The sequence below is a fragment of the Macaca thibetana genome, chromosome 14 (genome assembly GCF_024542745.1).
Source record: "Macaca thibetana thibetana isolate TM-01 chromosome 14, ASM2454274v1, whole genome shotgun sequence".
Lineage (NCBI taxonomy): Eukaryota > Metazoa > Chordata > Mammalia > Primates > Cercopithecidae > Macaca > Macaca thibetana.
This window is the reverse complement of record NC_065591.1, coordinates 4972564-4992654: the sequence shown is the minus strand read 5'-3', so window position 1 is coordinate 4992654 and position 20091 is coordinate 4972564. Positions and strand designations below refer to the sequence as shown.

At 48.4% G+C, this 20091-nt stretch overlaps 1 protein-coding gene across 4 annotated transcripts in view; it reads right to left on the bottom strand.

Moving 5' to 3' along the window:
• Positions 1–20091, bottom strand: part of MRPL21 (mitochondrial ribosomal protein L21) — a 1021966-nt gene that overhangs the window by 701798 nt on the left and 300077 nt on the right. Inside the window, exon 1 of one of the 4 annotated variants that reach the window (XM_050758227.1) lies at positions 17718–17721. The exons of the other annotated variants lie outside the window; for them this stretch is intronic. The gene's annotated coding sequence lies outside the window, so the exon portion shown is untranslated. Of the gene's footprint in view, positions 1–17717; positions 17722–20091 lie in introns of those variants that run through there. 4 annotated transcript variants of the gene reach the window in all.

Below are 20091 nucleotides of genomic sequence, written 5' to 3'. Positions count from 1 at the left end.
ATTATCACAATATATTAACCTTCCACAGATGCTTATCAACTTTGCTCAAATCATGAAAAATGAGTATCCTTCAAGGAACAAATAATCCTTCTACTAAATCAACCATTATAAATATATATAAAATGGGGGACACAATGGGAGTATGACACGATTAGGGTTTTGAATCAAACCAAGAACAGCGAAACTTTAAAGACTCTTCTGTATCATGAACATGGACCCCGGCAATCCTAACACAATGAGAAAACTAGCCAAATCCAGTGAAGTCTGGAGTTTAATGAACAGTGTATTAGTTCATTCTCACACTGCTATGAAGAAATACCCAAGAGTGGGTAATTTTAAAGAAAAGAGGTTTAATTGACTCACAGTTCTGCATGGCTGGGGAGGCCTAGGGAAACTTACAGTCATGGCAGAAGGCACCTCTTCACAGGGCAGCAGGAGACAGAATGAGTGCCGAGCAAAAGAAACCCCTTATAAAACCATCAGATCTCACGAGAAGTCACTCGCTCGCACGAGAACAGCATGGTGGAACCCACCTCTGATTCAATTATCTCCACCTGGTCCCACCCTTGACATGTGGAGATTATTACCATTCAAGGTGAGAGTTGGGTGGAGGCACAGAGCTAACCTATATCAAAAAAATAATATACCAGTGTTGGTTTCTTAGCTTTGGCAAATGTACTGTGGTTACGTGAGATGTTAACAATAGGAGAAACTGGGTGAGAGGTATATGGGAACTCTGTACTATCAAAAATTATTCCAGAATTGGCTGGGCATAGTGGCTCACACCTGTAATCCCAGCACTTTCAGAGGCCAAGTCGGGCGGATCACCTGAGGTCAGGAGTTCAAGACCAGCCTGACCAACATGGTGAAACCTCGTATCTTCTAAAAATACAAAAATTAGCTAGGTGCGGTGACGCATGCCTGTAATCCCAGTTAGTTGGGAGGCTGAGGCAGGAGAATCTGTTGAACCTGGGAGGTGGAGGTTGCAGTGAGCTGAGATCACACCACTGCACCCTAGCCTGGGCTCTGGGCGACAAGCGAGATTCTGTCTCAAGAAAATAAAAATTATTTCAGAATAAAAGTTTTATCTTAAAATTCCAAATACAAGCAGAGACTCTTGCCACTTAAAAAAAAAAAAAAAGTGTCTATAGCAACCAAGAAAAGTTTATCCCAAGACTACATCAGTGGCATTAAAGCAGGAAAATTATTTACATGATTTATCATATTACCATGAGAAATAGTAAGATCCATTTAATTATCTCAATAAATATCAATGAGGCATTTGAAAAAAAGTCACTAGAAATTTGTATGACAGGTTTTATTCTAAACATGATAAAGATTACGGGATTTTATTTTTTATTTTTTGAGACAGGGTCTTGCTCTGTCACTCAGGCTGGAGTGCAGTGGCACAATCTTGGCTCACTGCAGCCTCGACCTCCCCAGGCTCAGATGATCCTCCCACCTCAAGTCTCACAAGTAGCTGGGACTACAGGTGCACTCCACCACAGCCGGCTAAGTGTTTGCATTTTTTATAGAGACAGGGTTTTGCCATGTTGCCCAAGCCGGTCTTGAACTCCTGGGCGTAAGCAATCCTCCCTCCTTGGCCTCCTAAAATGCTGGGATTACAGGCATGAGCCACTGCACCTGACCAAGATTATGGATTTAAAATCAAAAGCCACCAGGCACAGTGGTGTGTGCCCGTAGTCCCAGCTACTTAGAAGACTGAGGCAGGGAGACGAACTGAGCTCAGGAATTCAAGGCTGCACAGTGAGCTATGATCATGCATGTAGATAGCTACTGCAGTCCAGCCTGGGCAGCAGAGCAAGACCCTATCTCTTAAAGAAAAGAAAAGGCCAATTATTGCTTAAGGAATAGAAAGTCATTAGCACTAAAAATCTGGACATGCTCTCATTTGTCCAGTTACCACTCCTATTTTAATATAAAACTAAATTAAAACTAGAAACACTGGCAAAAGCTAATAAGAAAAAGAAATAACGTGAATATCAGAATAGAAGACGTTAAAATGTGAATTGTCTTTTAGCCAAGATTATAAACCTAGGAAAGCAACCAAAAGGACCAGTAAATTACTTCCAGAAGATACATAAGAAAACATTTAATCGAGGGCATCCTATATGCATATAATGCAGCTAGAAAATGCGTGTAAAATAAAAGAGAATTCAAGAGCAATTTAAAAATCAAATAATTGTATATCCACTTAATTATAAAAGAGAATTCAAGAGCAATTTAAAAATCAAATACTTGTATATCCACTTAATTGGGGACCTAAGACGCTTACCCAAAGGGCATGGTGAGACCCTAATAGGAGAAATGAAGGAAGATAAATAAAAAAAACAATTTTTCCCGCTCCTGTTAGGAAGAAGCACATAATAAAGATGAAAAATTTATCCCTGCCAGCTGGCAAGAGACAACTCTTGAATATTCAGAAAATTTGACAGTCATTTGTTAAGTTAGGTATAGCTTGAAAGTGGCCACGGTGGCCAGCACAGTGGCTCATGCCTGTAATCCCAGCACTTTGGGAGGCCGAGGCGGGTGGATCACGAGGTCAAGAGATTGAGACCATCCTGGTCAACATGGTGAAACCCTGTCTCTACTAATATACAAAAATTAGCTGGGCGTGGTGGTGTGCGCCTGTAGCAGCTACTTGGGAGTCTGAGGTAGGAGAATCGCTTGAACCCTGGAGGTGGAAGTTGCAGTGAGCTGAGATCGTGCCACTGCACTCCAGCCTGGCGAGACCCAATCTCAAAAAAAAAGAAAGAAAGAAAGAAAAGAAAAGAAAAAAGAAGAAAGTGGCCACAGTATGGGTATTTCTACCAAGCAGTCCACAAATGCACCAATCAGGGCTTTTCTTTCCAGAGAGCTGTTTTTCCTACACACCATTTAGTAAAGGCCAAAATATTTTTTACTGTTACTTTTAGGAATGTAATGAATTGATTGAGGAATCCCCAAATTCCTATTTTTATTTATTCTTTTACTTATTTATGTTTTGAGACAAGGTTCCACTCTGTTGCCCAGGCTGGAGTGCAGTGGTGTGATCATAGCTCACCTCCAGAGCTCAAGTGATCCTCCTACCCTCAGCCTCCTGAGTGCCTGGGACCACAGGAACACACCACCATGCCTGGCTAATTTTTTGACTTTTTGTAGAGATGAGGTCTCACCATGTTGTCTGGGCTGGTCTCAAACTCCTGGGCTCAAGCGATCCTCCCACCTCGGCCTCCCAGAGTGCTTGGATTACAGATGTGAGCCACAGCACCCGGCCGCTACATTCTTTTGCATTTTTACTTACAATTGTTCTAGCTTTATTGAGGTATCATTGACATGAAGCTAATTAACATATCCATCCCCTTACAGAGTGACCGCTTTGTCTTTTGTGGTGAGAACATTTAAGATCTCTCTTAGCAATTGTCAAGTATGTGACACATTATTACTAACTGTAGTCACCATGTGGTACAAGAGAGATCCAGAATTTACTCATCCTGGGGAAAACATTTAATTTGTTGTATTTAAACATTGAGAGAAGTCTGAAAAGATCTACAAAAATATGTCTGAGTAGTGAGATTTCAGGTGCTTTTTTCCAATTATTTATTTATTTATTTATTTATTTATTTATTTATTTATTTTTGAGACAGAGTCTTGCTCTCATTGCCCAGGCTGGAATGCAATGGCGTGATCTTGGCTCACTGCAACCTCTGCCTTCCGGGCTCCAGCGATTCTCTGCCTCAGCCTCCCGGGTAACTGGGACTACAGGTGCCCGCCACCACACCTGGCTATTTTTTGTAATTTTAGTAGAGATGGGATTTCACCATGTTGGCCAGGCTGGTCTCAAACTCCTGACTTCAGGTGATCTGCCTGCCTCAGCCTCCCAAAGTGCTGGGATTACAGGTGTGAACCATTGCGCCTGGACCACTTATTTTTAATTATTTTTATTTTTTTCTATAATAAACATGTATTACTTGTGTGATGAGAAAACATTCTTTTTATTTATTTTAACAAGCTAGAAGAAAAGAAAATCACATTTTTTGCCCACCTGTGTAAAGGAAACAAATTCTGACTAAGGAAACAAAAACATCTCATTAGAGACAAGATGGCAGGGGGCTGTTGAGCATCTTTCAAAAGTTGTGAACTCCTAGGGCCGGGCGCAGTGGCTCACGCCTGTAATCCCAGCATTTTGGGAGGTTGAGGCGGGCCAATCACTTGAGGTCAGGAGTTCAAGACCAGCCTGCCCAACATGGTGAAACCCCATCTCTACTAAAAATATAAAAATTAGCTGGGCGTGGTGGTGAGTGCCTGGAATCCAAGCTACTCTGGAGGCTGAAACAGGAGAATCGCTTGAAACCAGGAGGCACAGGTTGCAGTGAGCCGAGATTGGGCCACTGCAGTCCAGCCTTGGTGACAGAGCAAGACTGTCTCAAAAAAAAAAAAAAAAAAAAAAAAGAAAAGCAAAAGAAAAAAGTTGTGAACTCCTTACATAATCATAGGCATGATAAAACACAAATAGAACAACAGCATTGGAAAATGTGTAATAAATGTAAGTTAAAAGATAACTGTCTAGATATATGAAGTATTGCTATAAAATATACAAGCTCAAGATCCAGTTTCAAGTTAATGAGTGATCAGAGAAGGAAAAGAATACCATTTACACACCAGGAAATTAGGACAAAAAAGCGTCCCATGAAAAAATGCAAAGCGTCAGTAGCAATTCCAGAAAATACAACCAAAACAACACGAAAATCACTAGACACCTGTGAACCAGCTGAAGGAAGCAAAACCTGTGTTGTGAGGGCTAAAAGGGAAACAGGTTTCCGCATTGTCTGAGGTGCCTGCTATAATTTGGTTTTGTTTCTGGAGAATATTCTGACAGCCCTTCTTGGCTTCTTGAGGAAAAAAGAAGACAAACTATTTATACCCTTTTGTATCACTTTGGAAAATATGTTCTGGGCAGCATCTTCCAAGTAATATTTCTGGAATACTTCCAAAGGATGTTGATAGATATTATATAGAAAGTGTATTGTAATTACAAACACGGATGTTTCTATATTTCAGGACCTGTCAGTGCCCTTTACCTGCTAATGTGCCTTGTGGATCTCCAAAACTATGTGCCATTTACTCAATTAATTTGACCCCAGAATCGTTGTCATGGTAACTTTACTAACAGCTCACAGAGCATTAGGCTGCTGGCAATCAGACTGAGAATAAGAAAAGTATTAGGGGTTTTTTGTTTGTTTGTTTGTTTCTGAGACAGTGTCTCGCTCTGTCGTCAAGCTGGAGTGCAGAGGCGCAATCTCGGTTCACTGCAACCTCCACCACCCGGGTTCAAGCGATTCCCCTGCCTCAGCCTCCCTAGTAGCTGGGATTACAAGCGTGTGCCATCAGGCCTGGCTAATTTTTTTTTTTTTTTTTTTTTTTTTTTTTTTGTATTTTAGTAGAGACGAGGTTTCACCATGTTGGCCAGGATGGTCTCCATCTCCCGACCTCATGATCCACCTGCCTTGGTCTCCCAAAGTGCTGAGATTATAGGCGTGAGCCACCGCACCCAGCCAAGAAAGGTATTTTGTATTAAGATGTTATTGGTATAAGTAAAATCTCTGAAACAACCTGGATTTTTGCCAGCCGAGTAAAGTTTATCCAATTCATCTGCATTTAGTAACAGTTATTTGAGTGTAAGTTCTCTCATTTGCCAGTTAGATAAGCAGGCCTTGTAGACTTCTTACTTAAGTCACTGAGCCGAGAGTTGAACAGTAACAGAGAGCAAGCCCGTGGCTTGTCACCAGAGACCCATTTCCTCGGCTGCCACTGCTCAGCGGTCCCTGTTTAATTGGGAAAACCACCGGACTCCATTATCATCTAACCCAAAGATGCTATCAAGAATCACATGCCCTGCCGAAGTCAAACCGGAAAGTATATTTAGTGCTAGATGTTTGTGTATCTTTGTTAACCTTTAGAAAGAGGAAGAAGCTGGAGCCTGGTTCCCCATCAACGGTATCAGCTCAGCTAACTGACCCCGATTCGATCTTGAAGTTAGGACGAGGAATTTGCACTGTATAAACTCATTCATGTCTTATTCATTCTTACATGCTGTCGGTCTGGTTGCCTTCAATTTCCTAGGATGCATTTCTGTTTGAAAGTTTCCAGTCTTCTCCCAGCCAAATGGAGGGGCAGCAGGAATTCAGCCCATATGGGTCACAATGGGTTGGAAGGAGTTGAACCAAAGAAGTATCAGTATAAAACCAGAGCCTCAAAGACTCCACGGACACCAATGTGTAGCATATGCTCACAGACACTGTGCTCAACGGGAACCCAGGGTACCCTACAGGAGCAGAGAGAGGGTAGGAAGCCTCGGCTGTGGACATTATTTATCCCTCCCCTACCCCACCCCACTACTCCTTCCCTCCCTCCCTCACCCTATCCTGCTCCTACCCCACCCCTCCTGATTTTCCACATTTCTCTCTCTCTCTTTCACACACACACACACACACACACACACACACACACACACACACACACACAGAGTTTGTCTTCTCAGTAGCCTTCTGATCTTGGTGATTTACGAATCTAGAAAAATGCACAAAAGCAGTCATTAGCCAAAAAGAACCCATGTGTTCCTGGTAACATTCAAATGACCCCGGTACTCAGGAAGGTTTCTTGGGGCCATCAGCCTATCTGGAATGGCTATCACTCTTCAAGCCCAAAACATGTTTTTAAACACTTCTGTCCATTCATTCCTTCATTCCTTGGTCCAACACATCTGTGCATAGCTCCTACAGTGGACAGTACCCCAGACTATACGTTTATAGTCTAGCGCAAACCTGTCCAGCCCATGGCCCACAGGCCACATGCGGCCCAGGACCGCTTTGAATATGACCCAACACAAATCTGTAAACTTTCTTCAAACATGATGAGATTTTGGGGGGATTTTTTTTTTAGCCCATTAGCTATGTGAATATTAGTGCATTTCATATGTGACCCAAGACAATTCCTCTTCCAAAGAGGCCCAGGGAAGCCAAAGCATGGGACAGCCCTGGTCTAGGGCATGGATAATATCAAACACTAATATCTAGCAAATACGAAACTCAATAGCAGGGTGCATTTAGAACTAGATGATAGCCGAGTGCGGTGGCTCATGCCTGTAATCCCAGCACTTTGGGAGGTTGAGGCAGGTGGATCTCCTGAGGTCAGGAGTTCGAGACCAGCTTCGCCAACCTGGTGAAACTCTGTCTCTACTAAAAACACAAGAATTAGCTGGGTGCAGTGGCGGGTGCCTATAATCTCAGCTACTCGGGAGGATGAGGCAGAAGAATCCCTTGAACCCAGGAGACGGAGGTTGCAGTGAGCTGAGATCACGCCATTGCACTCTAGCCTCGGTGACAAAGCAAGACTCCATCTCAAAAAAAAAAAAAAAAAAAAAGAACTAGATGATAAACACGACCAGTGACTTTTATCTCCAAACTCCCAATGCCAGTCATAAAAGGGCTCTTCCCAACTGCCTTCGAGAGCCCCACCTTCCTGGCCCTTCCCAGCCTCAGGAGCATTTGCAGCATGTTTTTAATGATGGCTCGTGGTGGCTATGCGCTTCAGTCACAAGCAGAGGTTTGCAAGGTTATCACATTAACTGTGCCTGATCCCTTGCACCCAAATTACAGGCTGAAGCCACAAAATTGTCTCCCAATCAGAGGCCTCTTGCCGAACGCCCCCACAAACACCAAGTCCCCTTAATCAGAGTTGAGTGGATGTGCCGGTGAACTCTGCAACAGGGAGAACGCTGATTTTTCCAATTGTGCAAAGTACCTCAGCAGTCTCCCTCTAATTTTCCTTTTCATGTTCTTTTGAGGAGGTTTGTGTATTGCCAGTCAAGATTCTATGGCAAAAAAAAAAAAAAAAAAAAACAAAGAAAAAAAAAACATAAAAAGCCCACAACAGCAAAAACGACGACGACTAAATGCAGAAAGCAGTAGAGAGCTGCCTGCTGAGCCTCCGCCTGGGCTGAGGCTCCCTGGGAGTCCAGCTCCATCCAGCCTTGGTGCTCCAGTTGGGCATCTTAGCATGAGAAGCTGGAAGTACATGATCTCTGTGTTTTCATGACTTGTCAGGAGCTGCCTTTGCAGACAGACCCCTACCTCCTGGCACTCCATGCCTGCTTCAAATATCAAGCCAGTCCACCTTCTCCAAAGAGAAGTCTCCCCGGACCTGCCAGCCACGTGGGATCCCTCCCTCTCCTGAGCCCCTGGAGAGCCTGGGATGGCAGTGGGAGGGAATGGTGGTCACAGACTCTGGAGGAAGTCACTCTTCCATAGAGCAACACGTATGGTGCTTGAGACACGCGGGCAGCCGAGGGTGGTGGCTGTGCGCAGCTGGCTGCTGAGCTGCATCGTGGCGAGGTGGGACCACGGTGGGGTCTTGTGTTGAAGGCCCAGATGCCGTGCACTTGGAGGCAGGGGCACCACTGCAAGAAGAGCTGAGTCCCGCGGCTCGAAAAGAGGGGTGGTAGGCCCCTAGGGGTGAGGAGAAGTTGACTTGGGTGAAGAGGGTCTTGGAACACCACGTAGTGATTTTAGAACACCTTCAGGGACCGCCGGGGAGCCACTGAAGGTGCCTGAGTGCACAGTAGCATCATAAGACAAGTCCTCGGGTGTAGCCTGCCAGGCAGGTGGGCAAGGGGAGTGGTAACATACAGCAAGCTTCACAGGCCTGACATCAAGCTATGTGATGAGGGTAACAGCTGACACCTTCTTCAGCACCAGCTGTGTGCACACCCTGGGTCGAGGCACTTTACAGGAATTGACTTGTTAAATCCTCCCATTGTTATCACTCCATTTTACAGGGAAGTAAAACAAGGCACATGGAGAAAGCAACTCAACTAAGACCATGCAGCCAGCAAGTAGCGGAGCTGAGACTGGAAGCCCGGCGTCTGGCCCCAGAGCCGCACACGTCATCACTGCACAGCCTTGCTTGGCTGGGCTGTAATCCATCGGCAGACCTGGGAGGCAAGGAGGAGGACAGGCCTGTACGCTTGCTTAGAAATGAAAGGACTGAATCAGGAGCTGGAAACATGCCTCTCCTTTTGTATTAGTTATTCACTGCTACGTAACAAGCTGCCTCAATATGTTGTTTAAAACAACACTCATTTGTTATCACCTAGGTGACGTGGGTCAGGAATGGGCATGGGGCTTAGCTTGGTCCCCTGGCTCAGGGTCTCTCACAGGCTGCAATAAAGGGCTCTTGGGGGGCTGCAGCCATCTCAAAGGTGGACTTTCAGGCTCACGCCCATGGCTGTCAGCAGCCTGCAAGGCCGTGCTGTCTGTGGGCTGGAGACTGCGGTTCCTGGCCATGTGGACCACCCAGAGGACAACTCACAACATAGCAGCTGGCTTCTCCAAGGGCAAGGGCTCAAAGACAGCCAGCAAGGCAGACGGCACAGCCTTTTCAGAGCCCGGTCTCGGAAGGGACGTCCCATCACATTTCCTTGGAAATCATAGGCCTCACCCACACTCAAGGAGTAGGGGATTGCACAAGGGCAAGAGTGTCAAGAGGCAGGGCTATTGGGTGCCATTCTAGAGATCGTCTGTCACAACTTTTAAAATCAGAGCTTATTTTATAGTTCTTTTTTGTGTTATTAAAAAAATGTTAATGATCAGCATTGAAAAACACAAACATTTCATGATCGGCACTGAAAAATGCAAAAAGTGTTAAATAAAAACTCTCCAGATTTCTGTCTCCTCGTTCATCATTAGCCCTTGTTGGACCTCCTTTGTCCCTTGCCACTGCTGTGGCTCAGGCTGGGTCCCGCTTCATCCCTCAGAACCGGGACTTTTCTCCTTGTCTGGGTACTTTGTCCTCATATGTGCCCCACCCTCCCAGAAGCCCCCCATCCCTGCATTTATGACCACTGACTCTTCTGTCTCTTCCATGAATGCAGACAAACCATTCACATTCCCAGCCAGAGCCAGCTCCTCTGCCTGTGCAGTGGGCCCCGCTCCACAGCCTCCCCACTTTGCAATGTTTGCCTCTCCCCAGCATCATTTTCCTTTTCTCCTGGAATGTTCCCATCAACAAACGAGTCTGCTGCTATTTCTCCCATTGAAAAGAAAATAAACCCCCCTGTGACCCATTCTCCTCTCCAACTTCCTTCCCTTTCCAACAAAGCTGATTTCTCCCCTGGCAGCTCTGCTCTCAGACTTCCTGCTCCACCTCACAAATCCTGACCCCACTAAGAGTCACTACCACGTTGCCATTGACTGTGTCTCTGTGGCATCACTGTTCTTGCTTCTTATCCTTCATGGCAGAGGACAGGCCTCACTGAGGGCTAGGAGACCTAAGGGAATCATAGTAGAGAAGGGAACAGGTTAAGTTCCACAACTTGAGTCACTGCCCCTCATTCCTGGGAAGCACCACAGGAAGTTCAGCCCTGCACAGGGCCCCCTCATCCCTGTCCCTGTGCCGTAAGACCCACCGTGGGCAATTCCAAGTCTCTTCCTCTCATCTGGAGCACTGCCTCTTGCCCTTCAAGCCTGTTGCCCTTCCAATCTCTGCCTGTCTTCAAGGAAACCACTCCCACTGCCAATATCATGAATACAAAGTGGCTGAAATAGGGTATAAATGTATTTTTTCCTCTTATGTACAAAACTTGGTATGGTGGCACTACTCTGTAATTTGAGTAAAGGGCCCTCATCACTGTGACATTCCTCATCCACATCATTCAAGAAGAGCCACTGCCATGTTTGCGCCTCATCAGGAAAAGGAAAAGGAGAAGGGGAAGGCATGCCCCTGCCTTTTAATGCCCCAACCCAGGAGTTTCAATCAGCACTTGCTCTCACAGCCCATTGGCTAGGACTTAGTCACAAGACCATCCCCTGCTGCAAGGGATGCTGGGAAATGTAGTCTTTAGCTGAGTAGTAGGTGCCCACTTAAAAACTCTATTGCTATGGAAGAAGGAGAGTATCAAAGATATCAAAGGGCACTGAGCAATGCCGGCCACCCAAAACCCTATCACCCAGCACTACCTTTTCCCATCTGTCTATATAATGCTCCTGGGAGGAATTGAGAGGCTGGGAGACTCTGGAGGTCTAGCAGCCTTCAAGGTGTCCTGATTTGCCCTAGTAGACAGCAGGCTGCTGCTGGATCAGACACACATGTGTCTCCCAAGGACCTCATGAATTCTTAGAGGTAGCATGGTTAAAGTTCATGCTAAGGAAAACATGGCTGCCTTACTGCTGCTTACTCAGCAGCCACCCCACCGGCCCTGTGGCAAAAGCATTGTACGTTGATGCTATAACTGTCATTTATCTTTCCATTTCCTCCTGCTTTCGGCCCATGCCCTGCATCTTAGGAGGCAGAACCCAGGCCTCCTGTGCTCCTAAGTTATCATCATCCAGTGACATGAAGGCCTGCCTTTGCATTTACGTGCAGCATCTGCCCTGGGACCAGACCAATTAAATTCTACCTGAAACACCAGCCTCCCATTCCACTGTCTGCTGGAAAGGAGGTGATGGGGAATTTAGGATCCTCCTGAGCCTGGTAATAGGGGGCTGGGCAAGGGGCTCCTCCCTCCATGACGGACAGAATCCCATGTAGCTACTGCCCAATAAAACACAAGGGATTTGGCTCAGGTGTTCCCAGGAAAGCCAGGGAGCCTGGGGCCTGGAAAATACCTGGGTGTCTTTTGAAGTTGTTTCTGGTTGGATTCTTTTCTCTACTATAAAGGTAGTATTTGTTCATAATAGAATACAGTGTGTGGAAGTACATAACAGAGTATAGAAAAGGGAAAAATTGGCCAGGTGTGGTGGTTCATGTCTGTAATCCCAGTGCTTTGGGAGGCCGAGGTGGGTGGATCACCTGAGATCACGAGTTTGAGACCAGCCTGGCCAACATGGTGAAACCCTGTCTCTACTAAAAATACAAAACAAACAAACAAACAAAATAGCTGGGCATGCTGGTGCATGCCTGTAATCCCAGCTACTCCAGAGACTGAGGCAGGAGAATCCTTTGAACCCAGGAGGTGGAGTTTGCAGTGAGCTAAGACGCACCACTGCACTCCAGCCTGGGCGACAGAGCAAGCCTCTATCTCAAAAAAAAAAGGGAAAAATCACTGTGATCATCCCAAAAGTCTCAGCTCCTACTCTTTTGCTACATGTCCTTCAAACCAGCTATGTATTTATTTTGCTGAATTGATGCTGGTTTTATCTTTTGTATCTTGCTTTTTTTCATTTACTGTTCTTCCATCCAGTGAACACACCATAATTTACCATTCTCCTCTTCTTGAACATGAGATTGTTTCTAGGGTATCTCTTGCAAATATGATAATTGGCAATGATGTAACAGGTCTCTATGCAGCTTACAAAAGTGATCAATCCTGGTGTCCTCCTCATCCTAGTTTTTGGTTCCAAGCAACAGAAACCAATGCTGGCAGATTTCAGCAGAAAAGGAAAATCAGATGCAGAAGATAGGCAGGAACAAGGGAGGCAAGACAGCATGAATCACAATGAAAGCATGCTGCAGATCTCATTTCATGAGAAGCCAGGGCCACCCCTCCCCGTCCCCACACCAGACCCTCCAATAAAACTGCAGGGGCTCAGACCTTGTCACCAGAGCCCATGGCTCTATGATGGGCACCACAGATACTGCTGCTCATAAACCTGGATGTCCCACCCAGTTCTATACTAGAAGACATTTCCTACTTTTTCTGATTCTTCCCACCACCAGCTCCCAATTCAAAATCTGGATCAAAAAAGATGAAATGTATAGATAATGCTATTTATAATGACATCAAAATATCAAGTACTTAGGAAGAAATCTAATAAAAGATGCATAACACACAACACACACACACTCACACACACACACCTGCAATGAAATTAAAGACAATCTAAATAAACAGAGGTCTATATCATGCCCATGAATCATGAATTGAGTGACTCTGTTAGTAAAGTGTCAATTCCCTCAAAATTGATCTATAGATCCAATACAATCCCAATCAAAATTCCAGCGTCATGTGTGTGCAAGCATGTAAGTTGATTCTGAAATGTTTATGGAACCCTAAGGGCCAGGAATAGCCAGGGCAATCATAAAAGAGAAGCGATTTGGAGGATTTAGCCCACCAGATATCAAGAATTCGTAGTGTACAGCTTCCATGATGCTTCTAGGGTAAGGACTGGAAAAGAGACCAATGGAACCAGATAGAAAGTCCAGAAATAAGAGATTTATGTTAAATGAGCAGATTTTAGCTGCTCTTTTCACAAAAAAAGTAATTATGTGAGATGACGCGTATGTTAATCCGATTCACTCTGGTAACCATTTTACTATGTATATGTATCTCATGACGTCAAGCTGTCAGGTTTATTTCAAAAATACATTTTAAATAAAACCTTAGCAGCGTTATTCATAATAGCCAAAAAGTGGGAACATTCTATTTTTTAAAGAGCAGAAACTTTATTCCTCAAAGGAGAAATAGGTTGATAATAATAAGAATTAAGGCCAGGTGTGGTGGCTCATGCCTGTAATCCCAGCACTTTGGAAGGCCAAGGCCAGAGGATCACTCGAGCTCCGGAGTTTGAGACCAGCCTGGGCAACACAGTGAGACCCTATGTCTACAAAAATTTAAAAATTTGCTGGGTGAGGTGACAAGTGCCTATAGTCCCAGCTACTTGGGAGACAGAGGCAGGAGGACTGCTTGAGACCAGGAGGTCAAGGCTACAGTAAGGTATGATCGTGCCACTGCACTCCAGCCTGGGCAACAGAGCAAGACCCTGTATCCAGGGGGGAAAAAAGATGAGCCTTGTGAAAGAGAAATGAAAACAGCATCCACATATAAACTTGTACCTCCATGTTCATTGGCAGCAGCGTCCACAGTAACCAAAGGTAGAAACCATTGTAAGGCCCATCAACTGATGAATGGATAAACAAAATGTGGTCTATTGATAGTATTGATAGTACCCGACCATAAAGAGGAATGAACCATGGACACATGCCACCTGTGGGCCTTGAAAACATGATGCTAAGTGCAAAAAGCCAGATGCAAGAGGCTGCATAGCATACAATTCCATCTGTTGAAAACGTCCAGAAAAGGTGGATCCACAGAGAAAGCAGATTAGTGATTGCCGGGGGCTGAGGAAAAGGGGGAAGAAAAGGGTGAATAACCACAAATGGGTCCAGGGTTTCTCTGGCGGATGATGAGCATGTTCTCAGATGGTGATGGTGACTGTCCAATATACCAAAATCCATTGAACTATATACTTTAAATGGGTGAACTTTATGGTATGTAAATTATTTTTCAATAAAGTTGTTTTTAAAAAATAAAATAAAATAAAATAAAATAAAATAAAATAAAATAAAAAGGTGAACCCTGCCATTTCTAGGTGCTCTGGAGTTTACCGTTTTTCTCCTTGCATTTTGGAGTCAGAGTGAGAAGGCATCTCAGCTCTACCATAGCTGAATGATACAGCGGGCTTCGGTTTCCTCATCTGTAAAATGGGGATAAAGGGCCTCTCCTTGGAGCTGCCGTGAAGATTGAATCAGATGCCCTCTGTGAAGATGCGGGGCAGGTGGAGAGCACAGTAAGCGTCCCCGGGGGCCGCGCCATCACCGCCAGCGGGGCTCACCGGTATCTTTGCCCGGGGAACAGCCAGGGTCTAGGGAGCAGCCAGGGTCTAGGCAGAAGGGCTGCTTCCCTACGGAGGCTCCTAACTTCCCCATCTCCTCCCTGTTTCTCCCCTGCCCACCCCCAACTCCTGGAAGTTCGACTCCCTGCCTCCTCCTGGGCCTCCCCTATATTGCATCTCCCCAGTTATTGTCTTTATCTCTCATCTCTTCTTTCCAAACAGCCTCTGTCTAGCACCTTGGAGCTTGCATGGCAATTCACGAGTGGGTGGTTCACAGGTGGGTGGATGCCGAGCTTGGCTTCATCAGATGGCAACCAAAGGGCAGAGGCCCGGGGGGCAAGGGAGCTCCAGGATCTGTCTCCCGTTGGAGAAGCCCAGATTCACCTTCCCAGAAAGCTGCTTTGGCCTCACCACCATGGCCCCTACAGCCCCTACGCCCCTGACCCTCAATAACCTTCAGTGGCGCCCTTCTTGCAGCTGTAATTCCCCTCTTGGGATGCTACAAAAGGGATTCCAGGGATTTTTTTCCCCGTAACTCAAAAGGGATGCAGTAAACAATATATTTGCCCGGGACAAGGCAGCTAAGGGAAGGCCTCAGGCTTCCTTTGCCTTTGCCTGGAAGTATACCAACCCTTAGCCCAGAGGGCCAGCAGAGAACCAATGCTCAGAGCCTGGGGACCCAGGGAAAGGTTTCCAGGCTGGACATCCCAGGAGCCCTCTCTCCCTTCCCCATAGCAAGATACTAAGAGCAGAGGCTGGCCTGGCAGGCCATGTCGATGCCCTGAGCTGACATGGCCTTGGCAGCTTCTTGACAGTTGTGTCTTTTTGTTTCCAGCAGTGACACTCACTGACCCACACCTTTGGCCAGCGTCCCTTGTGACTGCCCCCTCCCGCTTGAGCAGAATGGCTCCTATTACGCAATGAGTGCCAGGAACCCGGCCAGTCCATCCAAAGACAGGGCAGAGCCCTGGGCTACTGACCCTCTTGGGCCAGCCGAAACCTCCCTATGGCTTTGCCTCTCATCCTAGCATTGACACTTGTGCCCTTAATTAAAGTGCTTCTTTTTTAAATCAACATTTCTACTCTTTTTGCAGAGTAAGAGAAAAAAAAGTTAGGGGAGAAGAAAGAAGGAAGGATTAATGTGGTTAATTTTTTTTTTCATGTAAAAGTTTGTTCCATGATTTAAATCTCATGGCCACAAACAGCTCAGAAGTCAGCATAGAGAAGCAAGCTGACAGATTATAAAGTCATTTGTAAAATCCTCTTTCTGAATATAAACTGAAATGTGTAATTAATTCCACATACTGCATGTGGCACATGGCCTTCATCCTGCATAAGAACAAATACATGAATGAATAAATGGAGCAGGCCTTGACACACGCCAGGCCCTGCGCTAAATGCTTTCCACATATTACCTTAATTACTCCTCACCGTGGCCTTGTGAGGAAAATGATCATAGCCCGTTTTACAGATGGGGACAGAGATTTGTCCAAGGCCACACAACTAGTGGCAGATGTAGGTCTGTGTGTGACATTCTTGTTCAGTTTCATAAATGTGGCTGCCACCTGCCTGAAATTTTGAGAAAAAAAAAAGTGGTTTGGCTTTGCATGAATTCCTGAAAAAGTAGATTTTTATCTTTATCAACTTCTAAGCAAGCTGGATTTATTCTGACAGTGTCCATGACATGGCTACAGACCATCACTGTTGCCAATGTTGTGAACCTGAACAAGGCACCTGGACAAGTTTCTCTGTGCCTCGGTTTCCTTACCATTAAATGCATTTCCCTGAGATTAAGTGTGTGAAACTATAAGTTGGCTGGAGGAAACACCTCATAGAAGTGAGAAGATGAGGATGGGTGGTGGGTGAAGACTTTTTCTCCAAACCCTACAGGAGATGGACCTCAAAGCAAATGGCCATGCTTCCCGTAGACTGGGTGAACTGGTGCTGCTCAGGGCTAGAGGTGTGTCTAGAACCATGGGGACTAATGCAGCCCCCACCACCCTAGGGCATATAACCTGTCTCCCTCCCATAGGATAGCAGGGACAGCTCTCTGTCTAAGCCAGGATTCAGTGAGATGGTCCAGGAGGGGCCTAAGGATTCCTCTGACTCATCCAAGCCTCGGCTCGGGAGGCAACACAACCTAGCCTGGATCTCAGGGGGCCACAATCATGCCCTGAAGCTCATGAGCCCAGGCAGGCATCCTGTTGGTTAAGGTCGGGCTCAGGGTCCAGGGATGCACTAGATTCTTTATCTTAAAGTGACCCTCAGGCAAAAAAAAAAAAAAAAAAAAAAAAAAAAAAAAAAAAAAAAAAAAAAAAAAAAAAAGCTATAGGCAGTTTCTGGACGTTTTCCTACTTGTTAAGCACCTTCTGGCTCCGAGCTTTCCAGCCACAGCGCACTGGACGCCATGGGAAGGGTGCAGCTGCTCTTTAGTACTTTACCAGCGCTGAGAAGGTGGAATGGTCACGGCCCGGTTCCGTCACTTTCTTCGGCCGGACAGTCGCCCTATTACAGATTCCAGTAGGGCCGAGCACCCTCCTTCCTGCCCGTCTTTACAGATGAACACGCTATCGCTCCAGCAGTACAACCCGCCTTATTACGTAAAAAAGCAGCCCCTATCTACCCGCAGGGAAGGAGTATGTTCGGCATCACAGAGGGACCGGCGCCGTTCAGCGTCCTGGGAGGTCCGCATGCGCTCGGGAACCGTGATGCGCGTCTTTTCTAAGCCTTACGGTAAACGCGAAAGCAAGGCAACCACGTGGCGGTGGAACCGAGGCCGGGCGGGAATGCGCGGAATGCGCGGCGCGGCCTCGCGCGGCTCCCGGGCCACGGCCCAGGGTCCGGCGGCGCGCGCTCTCGCCTCCCCCGTCACCTCTTCCAGCCGCACCCCGGCCCTGGTCCTGCCACCCAGAACTCGCTGGGCAAATCGTGCCCCGCGTGAACACCCAGGAGGGACTTGGAGACCGAGCGCGGCCCATTAGTCCCTCAGACCCTGCGAACCCAGAATTCCCTAAGGGGTCCGAAACCGAATCCTGCCCCCAGCCCTTAAGGCACGGGCTCCAGGGACCCCAGGGGAAGGGCGCGGGGCGTTAGGTACGCAACCCGTTTCCCCGCACCTGGAAAAAAACTCCGTTTCCCTCCCTTCCCCTGCTTGTTGAGTGTCCCGAAAACAGAACTCTAAGGTGGCCCCTAATAACGACCTCGCTGTCCCTCCACCCACCCCCAAGGGCCAAGCCGAGGGATGGAAGCGCTTTCAAGCGTTCCAACGGCATTATGGAGCGAACTGGAGAGGCGCGGGGATGCGGGGTCCTCCCCGCAGTCTTCCGGAAAGGGCGGGGGAGGGCGAGGCAAGTTCCGGAGTGGGGCATGCCGTGGGAGCCCACGAGGACCTCAGCGCGGATCCTCCGCCGGAAAACCGGCTCCTGCGAGCCGCCGCCGCAGGTTTCCTAGGCCCCGCGAGTCCGGCAGCGGCGCCCTGCGTCTCGGTCCGACGCGGGGGTCTGCTCAGCCTCGAGTGGGCCGCGGCCAGGCCTGACTGCAGGGGAGAGGGTCGGACGTGACCTCCGAGGTCACCGCCAGCCCGCTTTCTCTCCTGTGGCCCGAGGTGCTTTTCTTCTCGATCTGGGCGCCTACTCCCCACGACTTGGTCTGAGAGGGGCTGGGGCCAGCCGGAAGGCCAGGAAATCCCTGGTGGATTTGGGGGTTCATATTGCTCAGGGTACCAGGCGATGCATTTTGAGGGGCGGGAGTCGAGGAATTAGAATCGCCTTTAACCCTCAAGAGTTGCGCCTTCAGCCTCGGGATCCCAGATGCGTCGTTGGAGCCAGGGCCGCCCCCCTACCTGTTGGGTTGCGTTTTAACTCCCGCTCACATCTCGCCCGCAGCCTTCGGAGCTGGAGGAGGGGTCCCGTTTCCCCGCAGCCCGCCGGACGGACGACTGGGGCGCGGGGGCGGGGGGGGGTGGCAGGGTGGTCTGTGTGTGGCTGAAACTAATTGATCTACAGCGGAAACGCACGTCTGCGGTTGGGGCGATGGGGGGCGGGGTGCGGCTGTCCATGTGCCGAGCGTGTGGCTGCCTCGGGTGGGCACTGGGGCCGGAGTTCGCCCCGGCCCACCTCGCAGTTTTGGGGCGCCGGGAATCGGCGCTACGTAACCGAAGCAGAGCTGCCGCAGCACGTGGGCCGCCACGCGCACCCCAAAAGCGAGTAGTGTAGGGGGAAGGGGAGCTCGAGCGTCTTCGGAACCCAGGGGCCGGCTTTCGGAAGCGTTTTCCCGGGCGACTTAAGGGCTTAACAATGGAAAACTCGCGGAGCCTGAGCCAAGTCCTTTCAAGTCGCCGCCAGGTATGCGGCTGCAGGTGACCCCACCTGGGTGCGCCCGCCCGCCAGCCGCCCTGGTGGTAAGGCGGGTGCCGGAGGTCGCTGGCGAAAGGTCGGGACTGGTCCCTGCACCACCCGCCCCCAACCCAAGCCCGCAGCCCCGCGGCGCGCAGCCGCGCTGAGTCCCGGGGTCTGCGCCGCGTCGCGCCGGTTCTTGAATGAACGCGCTCCCTTCCCCCGCCTGAATGAAGGTTCCCACAGCCAGGGACGGTGGCGAACACGCGCCTGCAGCGGAATTCGCTCTCTCGGGGCCGACCATCCGCCCAGGCCGCGGTCACCCGGGCAGGGGCCAAGGGGCGAGGAAAGCGTGAAGGTGATTTAAGTTACTTTTGGATTTTCTTTCAAACCAACGTGGTTACCCTCCCGACTGGGCCACTTGCCCTTTGTCTCCAAATGGTCACCAAGAAATAAGAACAGAGCACTTTAAATGAGCCCAGAAGCCGCAGTTCCTGCTTCGTGGTGGGTTTTAAGAAGACAGTGTAAAGTAAAACTGCAACAGAAAAGTTTTTTAAAGTTGCTTTTCCCTTTGGAAAAAAATCAAAATGCTTTCTCTGCGCTTCTTGAAGCAATGACCCTCAAAAGCCCAGAGGTATTGGCCCCCTCAGGGGACCCGGGGGCCGCTAAGCAGGGTTCCCCCAGGTGGAGGCTGGACAGCTGGCGCTCTCCGCCGGGCCCCAAATTCCAGCGCCTCCCTCGCGGGTTCCTGGACGGCTCTTTACGCTCGCTAGCCGGGCTTGCAATTTTGCGCTCGTCCCTGAGCCGGGAAATCAACGAAGTTCCTAGCCTAGATCTGCCCGGTCCGCCTAGTAACAGCGCCGCGCCCCCATTGGCTCATGCTAATTCCAGTTTCCTCTGTCTTGCGCCCGGGATGGGGGGGTGAAGCTCCCTCCTGGACCCAGAGCCGGTTTTGCCGGAGTGGGCGAGCCTCTTTATGCCGTGCTGCCCCTAGCCGACTTCGGCCCGCTTCGCGCCTCGGGCTGGGCCAGGGCGCACGCGGGGCTCGGGGCCCCTCGACCCCCGGGGTGGGAGAGGCCGGGTGATAGCTCCGGGCCCCATAAATCATCCAGGCGGCCGCCGGGTCGGGATTTTATGAATGAAAAAGC